General features: G+C 37.7%; 1 protein-coding gene across 1 annotated transcript in view; it reads right to left on the bottom strand.

Annotated features, from left to right (window-relative positions):
• The window catches only part of B3GALT1 (beta-1,3-galactosyltransferase 1), a 347043-nt gene that overhangs the window by 181668 nt on the left and 142366 nt on the right, over positions 1-23009 (bottom strand). Inside the window, exon 2 of the mRNA XM_030580774.1 lies at positions 12723-12879. The gene's annotated coding sequence lies outside the window, so the exon portion shown is untranslated. The remainder of the gene's footprint in view (positions 1-12722; positions 12880-23009) is intronic.

The raw sequence follows: 23009 nt of genomic DNA on the forward strand, positions 1-23009 counted from the left end.
AGAAACCCATTCCCCCTGGTGCTTAAAAAATGTTTGTAAATAAAAATAGCTGCCATTAATGTTTTGCACATTACTGTTAGTAACAAAAAATATCTAAAGTAATACAGAAAGATTTATGTTGCTGTGGTGTCTTTAGAGTGTTCTTTGCATTCAGTCCATTAGAAGAAAAAGTAGCAAAGACTCTGAGCCTTTATAAGCCTTTTTCATAGATTCCAGGGCCAGAAGGGACCATTGTGATAATCTAGTCTGACCTCCTGCATAACACAGGCCATAGAACTTCCCCTAAATAATTCCTGAGGAGATATTTTAGGAAGACATCCAATCTTGCTTTTAAAATTGTCAGTAATGGAAAATCCACCATGACTCTTGGTAAATAGTTCAGATGGTTAATTACACTCACTGTCAAAAATTTATGTCTTGTTTCAAAGCTGTTTGTACAAAATGAGCCACAGAATAATGAGGAAAAAGTAACTTTTGCGCATTAGAATTTGTAGGTCGGTGATGACAAGAATATCTCTCAACAATGAATCATACACCTGAAAAAAGATTCCTGTCCAGCACTGGGAAAATTTCATAGCAGATAATAGCTTTGAGGGCTCCCTAACAGACATAGTGTCTAATTAAAAAAAACAAAACAAAACCCAACCCCCCCAAACCTCCTTTTAGATGACATAATTGCAACCCACAGAAAAACGTCAACAAACTAAATACACAAAACCAAATTCTGAGTCAGTTACACATATCAATCCAGTGGAAATCAATAATCATACATGATACGGAGAGTGAAATTTGGCCTATAAATACCAATTCTAAATGAGCACAAAAAGCTGACACTCTCAAAATGAAGTTTTCACTTGTAATAACCAGTGGTCTCCCCCTTTCTGTGCCAAGCTGTAAGAATAATTCCTCTTTTAAAGAGACTTCTTTTGAGTCACATCATTGTGCAATTCTTCCACAACTTTTAACACTTTTTAGCTTATGGTCTCAGACATTATGAAAATAAAACCTAGGCTTTCATTTGAGAATCCAAACTAGTTCAACCGGAGACCACAACTGAAAGAATCTCAGAGAAACGTATCTGCAGTTATATGATGGGTGAAGCATTTCTGGACAAATATCTTCACCAGATCAAACATGCTGCAGTGTCTCTAACCAGAATGAAATTGCACAAAACTCTGAAACTTACTTCAGCTCTATTAATTACTGTATGCTTAGCATCTAAGAGGCACAATTTCCACCTTAGTGTCCTCTTTGTCCTACCCCTTTGAAAAATGCCCATTTCCAAGTAGAAACTGGATTTTAAAAGACCAGTTGCATTCATGATTCTTAAATAGTGGGAGTACTGATCTACCCAGCCCACTGCCAGAAATCCTTACTAATCCTCAAGCATGTGTTCTTCAGGTGACAGCCTCCTTGCTTGCAGTTTTGACTTGACCATCAAGTTAAAAACTATCAGTAGAAGGAAGCAGATCAATTGGGAGCACATTTCTGCAGGATCAGAAAGAAGAGAGTGGGAGCAAGGAAGCGGTGATGTTGCTGGGAAGGGAGCTGGGATGGGATCAGCATTGAGAGGAGTGTCAGATTAGTGTATTTAGGGAATTGGGATATTGAAGTATCAGGAGGCTGAAAAGTAGGTAATCTCTTGTGAGGAGAGGACAAAAAGGAATCTGTAGTTGGAAGGTTGGATTGGGTTCTTGGTGGGAAGAGGAGCTGAAGACCAGGGGAGAAATCATGGACCCATTTAAGTTAATGACAAAACTCCAATTGACTTTTGTGGAACAAGGATTTCACCCAATGTACATAGCTGACATTTCTCTGTGCTCTAAGGATGCATTCTTTGAACATTGGTTGAGATGTAAAGTCAAATGAAGCGTCATTTTAACACAATGCCTGGGTTTGATATTATGGTTCAGACTGTGGCCTAGTTTGTGCAGTCATGCAAAGGTCTAAGGAGACATAAGGTGCCCTCTTATGAACTTTCCCCAGATAGCTACACCACCACCCACAGCACGAGTGAGGAAGGAGACTCCACAGAGCCACTGCATTTCTCCCTCTGTGCAGCTGGCCAGGAGATGCCAGGAAGGAGTGAGGAAGAAATTCTATCTCACTGCTCAAGAGCTATGCACTGTACCTGGTTCAACTTAGCTAAAGACTCCTTGTACAAGCGTAAAGTCTGATTCTGCCTTTTGCGGGGGGAGACTGAATACAGTTGTGAGTCTAAGAGGATCTAGTATGACTTTTTTTTACGTAGAGGGAGACCTGTAATGCCCCAGTGGATGTTTTTAGGTAGATGTTTTGGGGGAAATGAGCCAAGAGAGCCTGAGTTTAAGGCATCCAGAGAATCTAAAATAAAACTGCATTTTACTCTTACAAAAGAACATTCCACAGAAATTTTGCTATAGTAAAATGATAGCTTCGTAGCAGTAATACATTGCTGGAGATGGAAAACCTATCTTCGTAATATTTTTTTGTTGGTGTTATAAGAGACCTGAGAGTTACTGGGCAGAGTGACTGATGTGTATGAATAAGGGATGAAGATTGACGCTACAGTAGCTGTGATGCCTGAATTTGTGTCCTAGCATATAAAGATTAAACGTTTAGTAGATTTAGATCTGAATATAAGAGAACTGGATTGGATTTTGGAACTCTTTATTTTCCTTTTGTACGAAATTATTAGCATGCACACAGTATGCTTTGATCTCTTTAATAATTAGTGGTATTTTGAATCTTATATTGATGGATTTATTAGACCGTGTCTTCTGATGATGTTTCTTATGGGGTGTTTTATTTCCCCCAAAATTCTTAGTGAAAAAAGAAGTGATAGGAAAATAAGTTTAGGTAAAATAAATACTTTTTGAAACTTGAAAATCTTCAGTTAATGTTCTCTCTTGTTTATATGCCATACTGCAGTTGCTTTCATCTAGAACCGAAACTGTTTGTACAGCACCTGTCACAATGAGGACTCAATCCTAACTTTGGGCCTCTGTAAAACAAAGAAATAATGACACCAAAATACAGTGAGAGAAAATATTTCTAAACAGATTAGTCTGAAAATCTGACTGGAAGTCTTTCAAAGAGGCTTAGATAACAGTTGGTAAGCATCCAAACTCCTGGATAATGAATTAAATGAGCATGATTGGTTAAAAAATAAGTACTTTAAACAGGATATACTATGAAGTTTTGACCTAAAATTTCCGTAGACTCTTCCTCGATTGCTTACTTTGTTCAATTTTTATTTAGCCTGATATGCCATAATAATTTACTGCACCAGGGGATGATTCTGATCTTAGGCTGGTTTTACACTGGTGTAACTTCAGCCGGTGGAAGAAAATAAGTGAGATCAGCATCAGATCGCATTTCTGTAATTTTCTTGACTTTGAATCTAAAAGAATTTTCATGAATGGGCTCAAAGTAAAGAAAACAAACTTAACTTAGAAAACAAAGTAAAGAAATATCAGCAAATTATTATAGCATATTTGAATAAACACAATTGCGTCAGCCAGTTATTAATCTTCTAATCAAAATTTCTACTCCTCTCAATGCATCATATGTCACTGAGGTCAATGGGAGCCTTGTGCAAGCAGCACTTCCAGGAGTGTATATATATGTGTATTAGTTAAAATGTTAATTTTCAAAAGCTACTTCTCAACATTTTTTGTTTGCTTGTTTGTTTTTACCAATAATTGTTGAATTGTGTCAGATGATCCATGGGCCAAATCCTGGCCCTACTGAAATCAATAGCAACACCCCACATTTTCCCTCATGTCATGGGCTGCATCTGTACTCTTCCCACCATTATTAATCTTGTTTTTCTCTAGGTGGAGGGATAGCTCAGTGGTCTGAGCATTGGTCTGCTAAACCCAGGGTTGAGAGTTCAATCCTTGAGGGGGCCACTTCAGGATTTGGGGATTGGTCCTGCTTTGAGCTGGAGGTTGGACTAGATGATCTCTTGAGGTCCCTTCCAATCCTAATATTCTATGATTCAGGTTGTCAACATGTTAAATGCTATTGGGAGGATGTATGCAGTGGTAGTGTAACCATTTTGGTCCCAGGATATTAGAGGGAGAAGGTTGGTGAGATATCTTTTATTGGGAGGACTAAATTGGGATAATGGACGGAGATATTATGTTGGAAGGTATCAGAGGGTGTCATCAACTAGTTGTCTGATCTACAGACAGTTGCAGAAGTGCTTGCAGCTGTGGCTCTGCTAAACAAATTCCAGAGGCTCCCCCACTTCTTCCCTTCTAGTTTTCCAGTTTCCCCTTCACACACACACAAACCCATAGAGTTCTGCCCATGAATGTCTAGAACATTCCCTGACATTCTGAAATTGATCAGAAGTGGTGTTCCAAAGTTAAGTTACATTCAAACACAGAAATGCTATCAAGCTGAGTTTTGGCTTCACAAGTTTGGCCAATAATTGTGTGTTTGTGCACTGTTGCACAGCAACACTGCCCACTAAATAATGTTACTTTCTAAATATTGTTATGTAAGCAGCAATATGGCACACAGAAATATATTGTCCAACAGTCTATATTGGTTACCAAGATATAAGGTATAGTTTAAACTATGACGAATAAAAAATGGATTCCAGGTCAAAATTGTCAAACTGGGTACCTAAAAGTAGGAACATGATTTTTAAAATTTTAGTCCTTGAAGTCTTTAGTCTTTCAAACACAATATGACAAACTTTATTCTACTCATGCTACCCTTAACATTATATTAGCATATTCAAGACTCTATATTTTAATTTTTAAAGGAGAGTGCTGACTAGCATTACTTGTCCACTAAGTATTGAGACAAAAGCTATGTAATTGTGACAGTCAAAATCTTTTCTAATGCTACAGACCAAAAAAGCTATAGTTTTAAAGGACTAATTACATACAATTGTCTATTTTTAAATATGAGTACTATAATGACAATCCTCCAGATAAACATATATATATGTAATTAGAGTGATTACAATACAACAATAACCCATCACCACTTATTATTATAAAACCATAAACTATTATTCAGTACACTGTAATATTCAAAATCTAATTGAAAGTGCTAGTCTAGCATAATTCCCACAAGCCATCATTCTTTAATATTGTGAAATGAATGAGGCTTTTGTGGAGCTATTAATTGATACTGACAAGCAATAACCGCTGGAATGAAACTCCAATTATGAAAGGCAATTAATCACATTTACTATCATCTGTGGTGTCAAACAAAATTCAATAAAATTCTAAACAGTAAAAAAAATAATAAACGGGGGGGGGCGTTATGCCTCTTATGTTTTAATTCATTTCATGGAAATCAGATTGTCCTTTGATGGGGTAATCAAGCAATTACAAAAGCGCTATTTTTCACTATTAATGCAGTGTTTGATTTTGCTATATTCTCAGATTAAAAAAAAAACTAACTGTTTTTCCTTCTTGATGTCGACTTATACCATATTGCATATTTATTTCTAAAGCAGTCTGTATAGTTAGTAGTATAATTGGTCTTATGGCAGAGAAGTATCTTTAAAAATAAAAATGTCCAGGTCTTATCTGAGCATTTCAGCCACAATCCAGGACAACACCTAAACATATACTTAACTTTTAGCATGTAGGGCATAAGCATGTGCATAAGGATGCTTTCCTGAATTGTGGCCTTATAGCACATTCACCGCTGTGGTATCTAAATAGTAGCAAAATTATTTAAAGCAAAATTCAGTGAGAAAGAATTCATTACCTATCTATTTGTATAATTATGTTTTAGTTTGCATGAACTTGTAAATGGCTTTTAAATTCTGTTCCTTTTTCCAAGAACAGTTGCCAGTCAATGAACTTTAAATAGGCCTTTCGAACACCACGTTTTGGCATTCACACGGGTACAAAAGAATGTAAAACAGTTTAGTACCTTAGTAATTGAGTTGACAGGCCCAATGTAAAATTCAGAAATCACATTTAGATCCTATGTTTGCAAAGTGGGCTCACAGTGTCATTTGACATGATGATTTTTCAACGGTGTTCTCTAGAAGTCCTTTACTTATACTTCTCCAAAAAAGTGACATGTCATAGCCACCTTGCTTGTGTCAAGAGAGGTGAATAGACTTCCTTCAGACCCCATCAAAGTGCCAGCCAGAAAAGGTCACTTGAGAGCAGTGTAAGGCAGCCCCTAGCTCGCAGGTGATGTTCACTCTGTTCTGACCCGTAGCAATCTCAGTCCCTGTTGGGTGGGCAGCTGCAAGCACAAACTTAGCCAACCATTTGCCATGAGAGTGTGATCAATTGTCGATGGTATAAATAGATGGCACTGACTAAAATTTAACATTGTGAAAACAACAGCTGGATCAACTTCTGCTGAGAATATTCTCAGTTCAGAAAGTCAGAGAAATCCTAAATATTTTCTTTAATATACTTTGCTAGTCATTGGTAGCTTTATCTGCCCTTTATATTCCATCAAATGTAGGACGCCTTAAAATGAATCACCAGAGCAGTAATAACAGCTGCTCACCCTACATTGGAATACCCAACAGAAGCATCTTCGTGTAAGAAGCACATGATAACTGACATTTGAAGGAGTAATACATGTCTGAGGAAACCCTAAAATAGACATAACTGTATTTAGATAGGTCTTGGGCACTTCCAAAAACACATTCTTTCCATTCAGTGAAGCTATATTAAAAAAAATTGCAGCCTCTTGTAATAAAAGTTTAAGATAAAGAGGCAAATGCACTAAAAAAAATCTTATTCTTATTTATATAGTAAATGTAATAACTTGCTCTGTTTTTAAATATTGTATCTTTGTCCAACCCCAGCAGACATGGGGATGTACCGTTGTGGTTTTATAATAGTTAACATAATACGTAATTAGGTCAAGGCTTTGGATCCCATGCTGTTTAAAATTCTGTTATGAGGGCACCATCACCCTTTGCCCTCTAGGTTATTTAGTGACACTACTAATAGATAACAAGTGTGCTTTTTTCCACTAAATATATTTGAATTTTTAACTCTGAAATGTTTGACCTCTTTTAGCTATTTTAACTAAATAGAACTCTAAAAAAACTGCACATAACTAATATCAATAAAGGCAATGGCTTTCTAAAAAATTTAATTGATCAGACCATCAACCTCAACTGTGTTGACAAATAGTCTTTGGAGATGGTCCTTTTCCACTGCTGAAGTTCAAAGACTCTTGCATTTATTTTTCTTTGATGTGATTCTGGACTGTTAAACCTGCATCAGGACTGTGTGCCAAGTTGTAAAAAGAGTCTCCCCAGTTTATCATAAAATAATTAGGTTGCATAGGGCATTATTTGAACAACAATTGGTATTATTTGTAACCTTAATTTGAGTTAACTCCATTTCATACCCGTAAAGGGTTTTTGGTGGTGGTTGTGTGTGGGTTTTTTATTATTATTATTCATTTCTCCTTCTAAAAAGTTCTTGTTTCAGTACCAAGTTTGAACACTCACAGTCAAAATTCCTGACAGCAACTTCATCCTATATTTTAGCACAGAAAATTTTATTGCCAAGGTAACTGACTTTATCGGTAAAAGGAAATTCAAAATATTCAAAACTACAAGGATGTAAGTTCTAAATGTACCAGGGTAAAACGACTACTAATTCTGCCAAACACTAGTTGTTATGATGTGGAGTCAAACATAAATATTCTATGGGGAAAAAAATCTAGAATCTTGAAAATATTTTCTGTTTTAATAGTGCATATTTTTTTTAAAAAGATATATTTTGGACTATTTCACAAATGGTTTATAAAGCAGATGATGTGTCACAAAAATGTACTATTTAAACCCTGGTCCATCAATTAACCCATATTCAAAACTCCCACTGGCTTTAATGAGAGTGCCACACTTGGAATAATTGCATGATCAGCCCTAATTGTACAGTACTTTTTCTTTACCATATCTTTGAAGTTTTTGCTCTTACTGAAGACATTTGCAAGAAAACAGAATCACTCATGCTGCTGATTCCCCATTGAATAATAACCCTCTGCTGGTGACATCACAGTCATTCTACAGCAACCAGTTCTGATGTCAAAAACAGAAGATTATGACTCTAAGTGGGGAATAAGTATGATTGACTCTGACTGAGAAGTGGTGGAAAATTATTAGCTGTTTATACAATATAGAAAATGTTATGGCTAGGCATTTATTTTAGATATATATGCAAATTTTAGGTGCAATACTTGGACTGAGGCTCATCCTACTGCAAACTCAGCTGGACTATTCATATGGATAAGTATTTGCACTATCAGGGCTTGAGATTGTAAGCTTCCCTGTGCTTCATACTGTACTAAACACTTTGGGTAAAATTTATAATAAATACTTGCATCCCTGATCATACACCCACTGAATTAAACAGAAGTACTTGAACTGATGTCAAGGACCCTAATGGTATGTCTACACTGCATCAGGGAGCATGCCTCCCAGCCTGGGTAGTCAGACTTCTGCTACCTCTGCTTAAGCTAGTGCTCTAAAAATAGTAGTGCGGACATTGTGGCACTATTTGCTGGAGTCCAAACCAACCCGATCCCCTGAGTCTGAGCTCGGGTGGCTAGCCCAAGCTGCTGCCCATGCTACAACGTTCACACTGCTATTTATAGTGCACTAGCTCAAGCAGAGCTAGCTCACGTCTGTCTACCTTGGCTGGGAAGCAAGCTTCCAGCTGCAACATGGACATATCCTCGATCACATAGATGCTTGAGCATCTGGCCATGACACTCTAAATACACTTCTTTGGCGACTGATATATGAACAGATGACTGTTCTGATATTTTCTTACTACCAATGTATTTTATAAGCAGCATGGCTTCTTCATTCATTTCTAGAAGTAAAGGCTTAAATTGTTTATATATGGCGTACCATGGTATTTAGAGCCAAAACACTCTTACAGTGAACATGCAACCACAAAAGTTCAATTGGATGAAGACGGTTCTTTCTAGTGTTGTCTAATCAGGATTATTTTAATTTAAAATATAAAAGTCATGATATAATCATTTGCCCTCAGAGAATGTGACATTATCAATAAGTCCAGATTTTTATCTTCAGAAGTCTGAGGACCCCTCAGACACATGGCTGCAACCCACATTGATTTAGAGCTCGAATCTGCATGGTGCTGAGCACTCTGGCCCTGATCCAGGAAAACATGTAGGCACATGCTTAACTCTGAGCATCACAACAGTCTCATTGACTTTAATGGTATACTCATATTCTTAAAGTTAAGCATAGATCTGAATCAGTGCTCAGCATCTTGCAGGACTGAACCCTTAATTCTGAGGGCCAAATCCTGTAATTTTTATTATGGTAAAATTCCTACTGAAGTCAATGGGACTTTGGTCAACCCTCATACTTTTATGGTCCCCATCATCATAATATCCTTCAAAAATACTGAATACTTTTCAGGCTGGAGGAGAAATGGCTTGATTAGTTTCTAGGTTTTTTGTTTGTGTATGAGGGTATGTTTTGTTTTTGTCTTTTTGTCTGTGCAGGTAGAGAAATTTTGAGTGAAAGCTAAGTTGAAGAAATGAGTTTTGCACGTAGTTCCCAAAGCAGCTATGTCCATGGTCATTTTTGCTTCTTGTGATCCGTAAAAGTTGCACTTCCCACAATCATGAGCCACCTGCTAGTGATTGACAGTTTTGTTGTTACAGTGGAACCTAGTTGTCATGGGAGATCATGGTTGCAGTGGGAAAGAATCAAAGCTGGAGATCATATGTGAGTGGCTTACTGTGGCCAGGTATTTAGGCCTCCCCCTGGGTCTGAGTTAAAGTGAGCAGTTGGTGAGGATCTGGCAATGTTCCAGTTTCCCTGGATATAGCATATTTGTTCCATCTTCCTAAACACTGTGCCGGTGCTCTGTTGTGGGAAAAGACAAAGCTAGCAAAGATACTCTCCAGGGTACAGCTGATTTAAAAAAAAAAAAAGTTTCTGACACTTTTTTCTATTGGGAAAATGTTGATTCCATTGAAAATGTTTTGCTGGAATGTATTGACTTCACTAAATTTTTTGATGGGAATTTATCAACAGGATTCTCCATTTCAATAAGGTCAAAACGTTTTACTTCAATAAGTTTGAAACATTTCGTTGTAACTTTTATCACTTCAACTTATTTATAATATAATGTTACTTAAAAGTCAAAACAAAATTGAAACCAAATATTTCTACCTTATCAGAATGAAACACGTTGATAAGCTTTTTCAATGTTTCCAAAACAAAATATCTTAGAATTTTTGTTTTGTGGTAAATTTCAAACTTGCAACCTTTTAATGTGATTTGGAGATGAAAGGAAATTTTGACATGTCAGAACTTTCCACAGAACTGCCCAGCTGTACTCTAGGTGAATGGAAAATGGAGGTGCAAGTGGGAGAGCAATTGTTTTTTAAAGGTTACAGATATTCGGTTGCTTAGGCCTGTATAACAGATGTGTAACTTTCATACTTAGGTAGTGGTAGCATGTAATGTCACAGACAAGTTCTGCTGGATCCTCTCTATTTTAAACTCTGGAGCAATGGTGGGCAACCTGCAGCCCATGGGCTGCATGCGGCCCATCAGGGTAAGCTAATTGCAGGCCGTGAGAGATTTTGCAGACATTGACTGTTCACAGGCACGGCCCCCTGCAGCTCCCAGTGGTTGCGATTCACCATTCCTGGCCAATGGGAGCTACAGGAAGCGACGGCCATCCCATTCCTACATATTTGACTAAATATGTAATATTTTCTAGTGAATTAATCTGCCATTTTGTAAAAGGAGGGTGGTTTTTATGCCCTGAAAACTGCTCATTTGCCCTGATTTCAAAAGGCCATGATTAATTTAGGATCCTTTTCTTTAAGACTTTTCAGTAAATTATTTTTTCATGGTTAGTTCTACACATTCTTTAGCTGTGTATCTGGAGTCTCGTCTTCAGAGATTATTGGATTAACGTTTTCTGTAGATTGCCACAGAAAATTTGATGGACAACTGCATTATGACATTGTATATAGAATTATGCATGGCATTTCCTGGCTTTGATTTCTTTCAGATTGTCCATGGGACTTTTATATAAGATAGTTTCCAATTTCTTCCTTTTTAAATGTTCCTGGTAGAACTGAACTATATTTAGAGATAGGCAAATAACTGATTTTTCAGTTCAGTGGATGAACTAAAAAATCGCCCCCAAAAATTCATGTCAGGTTGATCCAAAATGACAATTTTTCAGTTTCTCACTGAAATGATTTTTTTGTTTGTTTTAGATTGAACAAAACAAAACATTTTGTGTCATTTTGGGGTGTTTTTATGTCTCCCCCATTTTTAGTTAAATCTAGTTAAATTTCTAAATAAAATGCTGCTTTGAATCAAAATGTTGAAAGTTTTCATTTAAAAAATGTCAAAACATTCTTTGGAATCTCCCTCCCCTTTTTTGGAGCCAAAACCATTCTCCAAATGCCACCCACATTTGCAAATAGTTCGTCAATCCAAAACTGCATTTTTTTGTGAATAAACTATTCACTGAAAAAAAAAATTGCCCAACTCTAATTATATTGTCTGTTCACTATCTGGAGAGTGCTACAGCATGCATCCAGTCTCCAATATTCAGTTTCCCCTGTCAGTCTGCCCCCATTACAGATTGTATTGCTATAATCAAGAACTATGCACCTTTGATTATTATTCTCTACACCCTGAAAGTGTTCAGTTCTCCTTTAGTCTTTAGTGCACTCCCCAAGGAAATACAAAATAATAATGTGCCATATGGCAAATGGAATCAGCTTCAACTCCATGCAGCATCTTCTATCATATGGTATTTTACAATATGACAGTCACAAGTTTTGTAACTGATGAACATTGCATCTCCTCGCGTAGCTCTGACTCTATACAGTATGCTGCTTTTCTCACTAGAGAAAATACTGTTAATCTTTTCTTATATCTAAATAAAGGACACATATTTTGCTGAAATTCACAGTACACAAAGTAAATAAGATGCAGAAATAGCTCAGTTTGTGGTAATTTAAATAAATGGCACAAAGTGCTTTATGTTTGCATTTATACAATAGTTGCATATCCATATGAGTTCTGCTTTCTCAGTATTAATGTGTATTTTTTATGATGTAACATTAATAATAAGCATAGTTGTAACTTGGGAATGTTGGCTGAATGGTCACCTCAAAGCAGGGGTCGGCAACCTTTCAGAAGTGGTGTGTGCCGAGTCTTCATTTATTCACTCTAATTTAAGGTTTCGCGTGCTGGTCATACATTTAAACATTTTTGGAAGGTCTCTATCTATTAAGTCTATAATATATAACTAAACTATTGTTGTATGTAAAATAAATAAGGTTTTTAAAATGTTTTAGAAGCTTCATTTAAAATTAAATTAAAATGCAGAGTCCCCTAGACCGGTGGCCAGGACACAGGCAGTGTGAGTGCCACTGAAAATCAGCTCGAGTGCTGCCTTTGGCACGCGTGCCATAGGTTGCCTACCCCTGCTTTAAAGTGTTATTTATGCTTCTAGGTACCACTCACATGATACCATAGTGAAGCTAGGTGCTGGAGTTGGGGTTATTCATGCTTCAAAGCAAGTCAAATGCATGTTTAATATCAGAAGAAAATATGTTTGTAATTAATGCAGAGAAAATACTGCTCAGGAAGGAGGTCCCAGCAGATATCTGTGTGTGTGCACGCACGCACCTGTAATCCTTGCATAATCCGAATAAGCTTCAGTCACCTTACATATTGTTAGGTAATGGTCTAAATTGCTTACCTGACTTAGACAATGTTCCGTTTTTCTCCCTTCATTACTTGTTCTTCTTTGCTTAGCTGTGCCATGCCCATAATTTCAGAATTCTTCATTCTGTGCCATTTTTCATCTTGCCTTCTCCACCTTGTATCGAACAAGTGCTGGTTGCATATTGATAAACCTGTGTTGGAAAATAGTCACACGTTATATAGGGATGAGCCAGAGTTTTTATTTTTTATTATTCATGTATCTTGCATGAAAACAGATTTACAGCAGGATGTTAGCTATTTGTACAGAGAGCTCCAAGGGCCATGTTCTAATGTCAAAGAAGAAGTTGGTACATGTGAACACTGTTGTAATTTATATGGCTAAGCAGCTTAAATCCACTCACTTGAGTAACATAATGTACACAATTTCCTTTGGTGGGATAATGCAGCAAATGAGATATTGCAGGAACAATAATAGACAATCATAAAATAAATTGTGGGGCTTTATAGAAAATAGGAGCAACTTGCCTACAGTTACTGTTAAACTGCTGCCTAGAAGCAGAAGTAATACCTTCAGAATGACCAGTCAGATTTAATAGAGCCACAAGCTGATGGAATTAATGCCTTATCCATGGATGTTTAGACCAAATCCTACAATTTACAGCATATGTGGACCCCTATGCAGTACTTCATTGACTTTAATGGAGCTCCACTTCGGCACAGTGGACCACCCTTTGTATTGTAAATTGCAGGATTCGGGCTTTGATCTCTTTCCTCCTCTGTTCATGCCTTTTGTTTTTCTCTCAGTCCTCAACCCCTACCTCTTTCCCTGTTTCTGCCCATCTCTCTATCCTCAATTCCTCCTGTTTTCCCATCTCTCTTCATACAACTAGCCAGGCATTAAAGGCAAGAGCCATCAAATTAAAATTGTATTGTTTTACTTTATTAATTTCCCCTTTAACTATTTCCATCATCTCATTTCTAATCTTCTGACTTCCTTATTTAAATCTTAAATACCGTGGGTTTAATCATGATTTTTTTTGATGTAACGTATTTTTGTCATACAAACAGGAATAAAAAGTAATTAACTACCGTAAGATCTTTAATAAAATTTAAAAACTAGGGTTTTTGTAAAGGTGCTAAAAATGTATATAAGATTTACAAGGTCAAATTTGAAGGCACTTTTCAAAATAAACAGCATCCACCTTTAAAAAGAATGTCATCTTTATTGGCCAAATCCTGTTCCCATGGAAGACAACGACAAAGATTATTGGGACCAGGCCTCAATGCTTAGTAATTCCAGCAATACCAGCACTTGGAAATACCCATGATAGATTTCTTTAAACCACTTATGAAAATTATTAAGACTATTAATTAGCCAGAGTCCCATTGCAGTGGAAGAATATGCTCCTGGATAGATCAACATGCCACAGAGCCTGTACTGGTGGCTTTCTGTGGTCAGTGTGGCTCAGAGGTACACAGATATATTCTGTTTAATCATATCTTAAATCTATAATGACTCAGGTCAAAAAGAGCAAAATTTGGCCTGAGGATTGATTTTTTTTTTGTCTCTCTGTCAAACTATCAAAAGATTTTCATGAAATAAATTCAGACATCAAAAATCTCTACCAACAATAACTGTTATCTTATTTATTGCATAGTGCTATGATTAATTACATTTTAATATAATTTAGGATGTAATGTGCATTTCTTTAGAGCATGCCACATTCCATTAAGGTAGCCAGCTTTTCACTGAGGAGGATATTAAATGAAACTAGTTCATTACTTGCCTGAAAATGCATGTACTACACCAAAGTATCATGTTATCTGTGATTAGTTTGCGCAAGCCATCTGTCATCTTCGCCACCCCCACAGTACCTCAGAAAGCAGAGAGGCTAGAGAAGAGAAGTATATATACTTTTGACAACATAACCACCTGTTACCATTAATTTTAGTTAGCTGTGAGAGATATGGACTAAAAAAGGAGGCGGCTATCAAGGCTATTTCCTAGTGTACTGGGGAACAAGTATCACTACTGTTGACTAAAAGGCTTTTAAAATCTTGAAGAGCATGTATGGTTCATGTCAGAAGATGTATACACAAACAGTTTACAGTTGGGAACTGGAACCAAAAAGCAGAAATTTCAGGCAGGTAGAGTATTGGGGTATGTTCCACTAGAGGGGAAAAAAAAATCCCCTCCCTTTTGCTGGGAAAATGGGATTCCATGTTGAAAAAGCAAACCATTTATCTCTAATGGTTGCATGGATTTTAAAATTTATTTTGTATTCATGCACTGAAATGTGCTTTGGTTTTTTAGCATTGTATGAAAGAATCACAGAATATTAGAGTTGGAAGAGACCTCAGGAGGACATCTAATCCAACCCCCTCCTCAAAAGCAAGACCAATCCCAACTAAATTATCCCAGCCAGGGCTTAGTCAAACCGGGCCTTAAAAACTTCTACGGATGGAGATTCCACCACCTTCCTAGGTAACCCATTCCACTGCTTCACCACCCTCCTAGTGAAATAGTGTTTCCTGATATCCAACCTAGACCTCCCCCCCTGCAACTTGAGACCATTGCTTCTGTTCATTCATCTGCCACCACTGAGAACAGCCTAGCTCCATCCTCTTTGGAACTCCCCCGACCTTCAGGTAGTTGAAGGCTGCTATCAAATCCCCCCCTCACTCTTTTTTTCTGAAGACTAAATAAGCCCAGTTCCCTCAGCCTCTCTTTGTAAGTCATGTGCCCTAGCCTAATCATGTTTGTTGCCCTCCGCTGGATTCTCTCCAATTTGTCCACATGCTTTCTGTAGTGGGGGGCCCAAAACTGGACGCAATACTCCAGGTGTGGCCTCATCAGTGCCAAATAGAGGGAAATAATCACTTTCCTCGATCTGCTGGCAATGCTCCTACTAATGCAGCCCAATATGCGGTTAGCCTTCTTGGCAACAAGGGCACACTGTTGACTCATATCCAGCTTCTGGTCCACTGTAATCCCCAGATCCTTTTCTGCAGAACCGCTCTTTAGCCAGTCGGTCCCCAGCCTGTAGCTAGATATTCAGAGTTGGAAACAGGTATGAGCTCTGCTACTGTTCAGTTCACTATGAAAATGCTGCCACCAAATTATTGGGGCAATTTCCCTATCATTCATGGAGTCTTTTCATCTTTCAATACTGCTAAATAATCTTTATCAGAGTGGATTCATCCTTAAGGCTAACAAAGCTACTCCTGGAGAAAAATGTTTTGCTTTTGGAATGGATCAGATGATATGATGGATTAGCAAATGGCAGGTATTAAAAAAAATTATTAGAGAGGGAGAAGGAAACACCTAAAATTCCTTTACCCCCACCCCATCCCATGCACTACAGCAGGAGAACACTGTGCTTGTTTCATCAACATCCCAGTTATATATTACCAAAGCAAAACATAAACTTTCCAAGAAAATATCATTTCTTGTAAATTTGTTTGCTGAGTGGTGATTCCTCCTCCCCTATGGCTGTGGAAAGGCATTATTGTTTGGGGCATAAGTGAATACATGCCATAGACTCTCACTTTTCTCTCTAGAGTGCACAAAACCCTAGTATACAAGGCTTATGGTAGAATAAGGGGGAAGGAGGTGCGATTTTTGTAATTGCAATTTTGCTAAAATGTGACCAGTGCATCACTGTCTGAAGTGGCAGAGATAAAAGGAGAGCTATAAAGGACATAAAACAGTTCTAGGAAGAGGAAGAAAACAAGCTTTCCACACCATTGTGCCTAACTCTCTTTGGACTAATCTGATTCTCACTTTCCTATTTTTCAGCCCACTCCAAAATCCTATCCTTGTCCTGAAACAAATTCACCACAGTAGCTGTCACTGCTTCAAGCAATCTCCATGGTAACTTGTGCTCTGCTTATAACATTTTGTGTTCAGTTGGTTTCCTTAAAATAAGAATAAACTGGAACACTTTCTCACCCCATGAACCTAATCTTTCTAATATTTAGGAAAAAAATCAATTAAGGGTCTTCCTCCATTTGCCACAGTACCCCAGTCCCTCCCTGTCACAGCTCTCTGTTAATTGGGTTACCCCAGCTTCTTCATCTTCCAGAAATCTAATTTTTTCTGTCAGAGCTGTTGTGGGATCCAGGGTACTGACTAATGCTAATTATTTTGTGTTCTGGAGCACACAGTAAAGCATGTTAGAGTTGAATAACGTGTCAGAGGTGTGCAGTACAGAGCCTGTCATTTGTCTGAAGCCCACTGGAAAAGAAGGACTTTAGGCCCCTGCTTGTAGGGAAACCTCCCTCCATCCAACACCCAGAATGAGGGTGAGATGGGCAGCCATCAGTGGGAGCAGACCACTAGGAATCTCCATTTCAGAAGGTAGCACCAGCACAGAGAGACAGCCTATTAGGGAGGAGAATTTTTAGGTGTGGGGAACAATCCAGGCCTGTTAGGGAAGGGGGATAAAAGATCAAATAAGCAAATGAACTTTAGATCCTGTGACTCTTCAAAAGTTCTCCTATCATTACTCTGTGTGGTATTTCTACCTGCTATTCCTAGATACTTCTAGCTAGTTTCTAATTTTTGTCTTCATGCCCTATTTTTATTTCCACCAGACCATCCAATTTGGCTTTATCAGCTTTGTCAGGCTCTTTTATAAGATAATTCCTTTGTCTCTTCTTTTCTAGTGAGAATAAGATCAATATTCTTTATACCATAACTTAAATTCTCAAGATATGGTATACAATTATGGGAAAGTCCTAAAGAATGAAACCAATAGAGTTCTATAGAAATTACTCTAAAAACTTATTAAATTTCATACAGAACAACTTTCTATACTATTTTAAATCATCCTATAAAATCCTATAGCAGAGGTGTAATTCTCTATTAAATTATATAGGATTGTCTAAAAATTCTATAGGAAGATTGTTGCTTTATATGAAATACTATGAGACTTTCTCATAAGGGGCTCAGATGAGCGCACTATAAAAAAGCATATGGAATAGAATAGACTGTATCTTTGTTGCACTGTATTATACCTTCTATAAGTGCCAGATCCTAGTGGACTCCGGTGTATACTCATTGGTTTCAACGGGAGGTTGCCTGAATGAGGATTTTGTTCAGATCTCAGGTTTTGGTCCCAGAGAAACAAAGTAATATTATCCTTCCCATGACAAATGTTATAGCAACTCCTTTTTGCCCCTTTTCACTGTAGTGGTGCACAGTAAGGCAGTGATTTCAATTATTTTTCCAAATCAACATGCAGTTCCTTTCCCCAATCAGCATGCCGGATGGCAACCCCATTTCATGTGTATCCATGCTACATTATCTAGCTTGGTGCATTGCATCCACAGTAACTCTCCATTGGTATATAGAATGAACTCTGCTTGTCATTTACTGGCTCAACTCACCTTAGCTATGCAAATTCCTTGAAATCTGGTTGTATTAGAAAAAAATCTTCCGTATTCCTCTCCAAATTGTTCCTCTGATTCTAGCTTCATTTGCAAATTAGAAATTTTGTTTTCAATATCTTCAGCCCAACTGTTCGCATCCAGAATAGTATGAGTACCTCAGAAGTCATATCTATGACCTTAATCATTCCCCTGGAAACTTTTTTTTCCAACTTGAAAAATTGAACCTACGGCTAACTTTGTCTCCAGCTGTGCAGGCAGTATTCTCACTAACACTCTATTTTACCCTTTATGCCATAGCTCTTTGCTATAGACATTAATTTCTGAAGGCACAGCCTTGTCAAATCAAGGTATACTAAATCCACTGAATTCCTCTAATCTATCAAGGCAGTAATATCTTCAAAGGACTCCAACAGTTTAGTAAAGCATGACCTCCTCTGCCAGAAACCATGCTGGCTATCCTTTATCAGACAGTGCTTTCCCAGGTGTTCACCCATCACATTCCTTAAGATAGCTATTTTCTCCATAAGTGATGCTCCACTCCCTGGGCTCTAGTTTCCTGATTTAATAATAATCTTTTTTTGTCTCTTGCATGTGGGTTGTGTTTCCCCCACTTAATTTCTCTTGACTCTAGTGAATATTAAATATGTTTTAAGATTTGTCAGTTTCTTTGCTCATTTTCTTTAAAACTTGTGAATAAATTGGGCCTGATTCTCTAATGATTTATACCAGTGTAGCACCACTGACTTTAAATTGCAGGGTCTTTTAGACACAGGTGTGACTGGGGTTCCAGTGGGGGCCAGCTGAGGTCACCCAATTAGGGTGAACTGCAAAGAATGGGGCAGACAATCCCCAAAAAGCTGGTGGATATTCCAATACTTAGATTTATCAAGCCAGCATAAAACAGCTTCTTTATTACCTTACTGGTTACTTAGAAATCCACACAACACAGTTCCCTTAAAATGATCCAGCCTCTGGCCTCCAGCTGGGTATCCAAGTCAAATATGATGATTTCTGAAACGCTTATTTCATCATATAAAATAAAAGATTCTACCAATCCCAAAGGATCGGACACATTACCTCCCAGGTTATTGGATATTCCAGATATTACCCAAATACACACTACAGCCAATTCTTATTAACTAAACTAAAAGTTATTAAAAAACAGAAGAGAGAGAGTATGGTTAAAAGATCAATATACATGCAGACATGAGTTCAATTCTTAAGATTCAGATTCATAGCAGAGAACATAAGAACAACATAAGAACAGTTGTACTGGGTCAGACCAAAGGTCCATCCAGCCCAGTATCCTGTCTATCAACAGTGTCCAATTCCAGGTGCCCCAGAAGGAGTGAACCTAACAGGCAATGATCAAGTGATCTCTCTCCTGCCATCCATCACCACCCTCTGACAAACAGAGGCTAGGGCCACCATTCCTTACCCATCCTGGCTAATAACCATTAATGGACTTAACCTCCATGAATTTATCCAGTTCTCTTTTAAACCCTGTTATAGTCCTAGCCTTCACAACCTCCTCGGGCAAGGAGTTCCACAAGTTGACTGTGTGCTGTATGAAGAAGACCTTCCTTTTATTTGTTTTAAACCTGTTGCCCAGTAATTTCATTTGGTGGCCCCTTGTTCTTATATTATGGGAACAAGTAAAAAACTTTTCCTTATTCACTTTCTTCACATCACTCATGATTTTATACACCTCTATCATATCCCTCCTTGGTCTCCTCTTTTCCAAGCTGAGAAGTCCTAGCCTCTTTAATCTCTCCTCATATGGGACCCATTCCAACCCCCTAATCATTTTAGTTGACCTTCCCTTAACCTTTTCTAATGCGAGTATATCTTTTTTGAGATGAGGAGACCACATCTGTACGCAGTATTCAAGTTGTGGGTGTACCATGGATTTACATCAGGGCAATAAGATATTCTCCATCTTATTCTCTATCCGCTTTTTAATGATTCCTAACATCCTGTTTGCTTTTTTGACTGACGCTGCACACTGCATGGACGTCTTCAGAGAACTATCCACGATGACTCCAAGATCTTTTTCCTAAGTAGTTGTAGCTAAATTAGCCCCCATCATATTGTATGTACAGTTGGTGTTATTTTTCCCAATGTGCATTACTTTACATTTATTCACATTAAATTTCATTTGCCATTTTGTTGCCCAATCACTTAGTTTTGTGAGATCTTTTTGAAGTTCTTCACAGTCTGCTTTGGTCTTAACTATCTTGAGCAGTTCAGCATCATCTGCAAACTTTGCCACCTCACTTTTTACCCCTTTCTCCAGAGATGGTGAGCTTTGTACTTGAAAAGAGTTCTTTCAGAAATAGTTCATAGGTTATAGTCCAATGTCTAAATATCATATTCAGGGAGTACTAGCATATCTGGGATCTCAATCTTATGACTCAAACTTCCCCTAATGAAGCTTAAGCAGATCCGAGATGACAGAATAAGGACCCAAGGCTCTTTTATACAATTTCATGTCCTCTTTTACATGTTGGGAGTTCCTTGGGGAACAAAAGGTAATTAGGATGACTTTGAAGGAGGTCCATCACTGGTACCTAGCTATAGAATTAACATAAGGCAATTTGCTCATTCCTCAACCATTCTCAGATTATTTGCTATACATTTCAAAGAGAGGTGAATACAGAGATATCTCATGTTTATAATTCATTTAAATCCTAGGATGTTGTTTTGAGCTCTGAACTATCAGAATACAGTATAGACAGGGACTGTTGATTACATCATTGACCCTACTCATATATATGTAAAAACTCAAATATTATCTCCTCATATGTCTTGTGAGGGTTATTTATTTTGCAGGATGTTTAACCCTTTCTGGTCATGCGTCACAACAGGTCAAGGAAAATTGTACTAGAAATCTCTGCAATCCTCTGAAATGGTCATTTAGGATAGGACATTACCTGTTCAAAATGATCAGTTGTGCAGTTTCACTGTTTTTAATAACTGTTAGTTCTGTATTCCTTAGCAGTTGCTCTAAGAACATAAGAACGGCCATACTGAGGAAGTACAAATTAAATGGTGGGATACAGACTGAGGAGGAGCCATGAAAAAAACAGCTGAGTCTTTTAGAGTTCCCTGAAGGTTACCAAATCCAAGTTCTGGCACACCATGGGGTGTGGGGGAAGTGAACTGCCAAGATTTAGGACTCCTTCCTGGAAATACCTGCTGCCAGGTTCCTCCCATTCATAGACAGGGCTATTAGCTCTAATACTTCAGAAGCTCATAACTCCCACGTTATCACACAGCAAGGGGGAAAATCTCTCAGGTAACCAGGATAATTTTGAGCTTTGTAGGTTTAATAGAATACCTTAAACTCAATCTGGAAATTAATCATTAGCCAGTGGGAGTAATGGAACACAGATGTGATATTTTCCTGGCAAAAAACACCACTTAATGAACAGCTGCATTTTCCTAATGAGTTGTAGCCACACAAGAAGCATGTATATTGTAATCCAGCCTCAAGGTGACAAAAAGCATGGGCATTATGATTAGAAGATAGAGAAGAAGGCTGGTCCAGTGGTTAGAATGTTAGCCTGGGACTCAGACTAGGTTCCCTGTTCTGCTGTGCACTTTGTGTGTGAACTTGGGCAAGGCTCTTTGTGCTATTGTAAAATGGAGATAATGAAAAAGGACAGAATCAGCCAAAGAGAAGTCAGTTTTGGCTCTAGAGACTATTTGACATGCACAAAGGAGAAAGTATTAACATTTTCCAAATTACAGGTGTGAAAATGAAGGCTGCTGGAAGCATGTGTTTGAAGTATGCATTATATGTCCGAAAGCCTTTTCTAAGAGACAACCCAGGGACAGACAACAAAAAGCATAAAATATACACTGGAAAAAAGTTGTATATCATATCCCCAAAATAAACTTGTATACTTTGAAAATAAAACTTTAAAATTCAATTGATGGGAATAAAATGATCATTAAAAAGTAAAAATAAGGTAAACTTTTTAAAAGTTTGGGTTTGAACAAGTCAGAACATTTTTGACCAAATTTATGTTTTGATGAAAGCTATTTTCAGAAATCTTTTAAGGAAAAATGTTTTCCATTATGCAGCCAGTTATAGTTTTAGCAGGAACAAAAGCCTTACAAAATGTAACTTAAAAGCAATTTGGTTGCTAGGAATGGAAAGGATTAAATTATGCATACATGAGCAAGCTACCTAAGGCTCCTCAAAAATATCCAAAATGGATGGTGACCTTGCATTGTCAAAGCTAGCTTACTTAAAGCTTATATATGGAGATATACTTATCTCACAGATCTGGAAGAGACCCTGAGTCCTGCCCCTTGCCTTCTCTAGCAGGACCAAGTACTGATTTTGCCCAAGATCCCTAAGTAGTCCTCTTGAGGACTGAACTCATAACCCTAGGTTTAGCAGAGCCAATGCTCAAACCACTGAGCTATCCCTCCTCCAAAGTAGCCTGTAGTTTGTAGAGGTACACTTCCATTGGTCTTAAAGAATTCTGTCCTGTACAATTCTGTGGCTCCTGCCAGGAACTTTGGAAATTTCTAAATTGCAGTGTTTTTAGTTCAAGAAAACTCATTTTACATCAATCCTTGGACTCTGTGCTGTGTCTTCTTTCATAAGTAAGTTAAAATGAACTTCCTGAGATCCAGTTTGGACTGCTTAAGGTTTTAACCACCCTCTGGTTCCTATATACTTCATTAATGGCTAATTAACAGCTATTCTACCTTACATAAATCATTATTATTTAATTTTTTATTAGGATGACTCTCTACCCCAACTTTAAAAGACCAGATCTATCCTGAGGTGATTTCTGGGTCTATCTTTACTAGTAACTCAAAAATAAAAACAGAGCATAAACATCAGTCTGACAGCTTCTTCCCTGAGTTCATAGTTTCCACCTCTTATTTCATCTGTCCTAGATCCCCC

Source organism: Gopherus evgoodei, chromosome 11 (assembly GCF_007399415.2).
Source record: "Gopherus evgoodei ecotype Sinaloan lineage chromosome 11, rGopEvg1_v1.p, whole genome shotgun sequence".
NCBI classification, from domain to species: Eukaryota; Metazoa; Chordata; order Testudines; family Testudinidae; genus Gopherus; species Gopherus evgoodei.